Genomic DNA, 2431 nt, shown 5'->3' on the forward strand with positions numbered 1-2431 from the left:
TTGTTGTTATTGCTTGAAGATTTTTTTTTTTAAAGAGTGAGGAAGGGAGAGGGAGAGAGAGAGAGAGAGAGAGAGAGAGAGAGAGAGAGAGAGAGAGAGATGTGAGAGCAAAACATGGATTGGCTGCCTCCTGCATGCCCCCCACCCTGACCTGGAATCGAACCAGCAACATTTTTGGTGCATTGGATGATGCTCAACCAACTGAGCCACACCACCTTGCTCCTAGTTTTATGGTGGTTTTTTTAAATCCTCACCAGAGGATATTTTTCCATTGATTTCTAGAGAGTAGAAGCGAGGGAGAAAGAGAGAGAGAGAGACAGACAGAAACATCAATGTAAGAGAGATATATTGATTGGTTGCCTCCTATAAGCGCAACCAGGGCTGGGGGTAGAACCTGCAACCAATGTATGTGCCCTTGACCAGGAATTAAACCTGGGACTCTTTGTTCCACAGGCTGACACTCTAATTACGGAGCCAAACTGGCCAGGGCCTGCTCCTAGTTCTTGATGAAGTATTTACACAGCATTGTCATTTAATGCCTAATAGGTTAGAATTTAGTGGTTTTATCATAATTCTTAGTTCACACTTGCATGCTTGTCAGTTGCATACCTTCTAGTAACTAATATTTAGTAAGACATCATAGGATAGGGTGGGAATTTTGCAGTTTTTAGGGTAGCTTAAAGCAGTTGCTAGAATGATTTTGTTGTTAAAACTAGATGTTTGGTTCTGATTATAAAAATAACATTTTCAAAACTGGTAAAATTAGAAATGTCATGGAAGAAACATGCAGATCAATAGAGAATTTTTGTAAGTTTTTTGGTTTTTGAGCCAAACTGATGACATATGCCAGGGAGCGAATTCTCAAATGCTCCAGAGAACAAGTTTTGCAGCTTCTTTTCTGCATCTAAAATTAAGGAGGGATCATACATGAAGGTGGGAGAAAGCAAGGCAGGGGTTGGATTACACTAGGATAGTTGACAGGATTATGTGCTCTCTTGAGGGTTAATTTCCTCTTCAAGGGGTATTACCTCTGGCATTTCAAAAGAGTGTTAACCCACCTTCTCAAGAACTATGGTCAGGGCTGGTTTAAAAGCTTTCCCTAAAGGGATTACAGGTCTGGGGCATGACTACCCACCATGACCTTCCCAGTTAGGAATTTATGATCAGATCACCCGGTGATGCCACTTTCCATAGGACCTCCTCATTTATCTTCCACAGAACACAAGCAAAGTGATTATAGAGCATTGCAGAGCCGTATTCCAGAACACTCTTTCTGCTTTAGAATCTCCTGCTACTTCATGGGCCTTCCCGAAGTACTACCTCAGAATCCCGAAGGGTGGGGCCAGGAGTCAACATTTAATGAACTGAAGTCCCATAACTAAGGTTCTGATTATATATTTAATTTTTCTTGCCCTTCAACTGCTATTTTTATTCATCCAAAAATATACAAGCTGTTAAGATTCTGAAAATGTATGTTTTGTAAAGTGTCTATAAAACAATGTGCAGACTTGTAGTGAATACTTTGCCAGATAAAAAGCTTTCTACATACAATAGGGTGAGTGAGTACAAAGTACAAAATAAACATTGATCAACGAGGCTGGTAGGTGCCAATTTACATAAATCTGCAAATAAACCCCGCCCCCTTTTATGTAGCGACTCCTGGTTTTTCAAGCCCAGAGGGGTGCTTGCGAGACTGCTTGCCTTAGCTCTTTTGTTTTGGTTTCAGTTCTCCTGTACACACACCTTGTTTGGATACCTGTGGCAGAGTCCATGCCCCACCCCAGTTCCAGGCATCCGGGTTTTACTGCCCCAGCCCCAGTGTTTGTTTGGGGTCCTGTGGCTTTGAGAGAGGTGTGGCTTCCAGGATAGACTAGCTTATTTATACCTGTAGGTATGGCTTTGTCACCCTGGATTTAGGACACCATGTATGATGTGTGTGTGTGTGTGTGTGTGTGTGTGTTTAATTATTGACACTATTACACATGTTCCCATTTCACCCCCTCCCTTTGCCCACTACCACCTACCCCCCACCCCACTTCCCTCTGACTATCACCACACTGTTGTTTGTGTCTATGTGCTATGTATGATGTTTTGAGCATTAGGATTCACTGCTCCAAACTCCCCCTCCCCCGCCCAGTAATTGACTATGTCAAAAATTCTCCGCCCCCCCCCCCCCCCCAAGCAAAGTTACATAAAAGAAAGGACTAAGAAAATGGGCTTTGGGGGCAGGAAGATCTGACTTCAAAGTCCGGCCCCACCCTTCCAACCATGTGACCTTAGTTCTCATTTTCTCATATGCAAAACCAGCACAATTTCTAACAGGAGAGCAAGGATTAAATGCCGTAATGTATATAAAGTGCATGGCACACAGTAGTCTTAATAAATGGTGTTATAATTATTACTCTTTCACCTAAACTTTCAGCACCTACTC

This window comes from Myotis nattereri, assembly GCF_964212035.1.
Source record: "Myotis nattereri genome assembly, chromosome: 2".
NCBI lineage: Eukaryota > Metazoa > Chordata > Mammalia > Chiroptera > Vespertilionidae > Myotis > Myotis nattereri.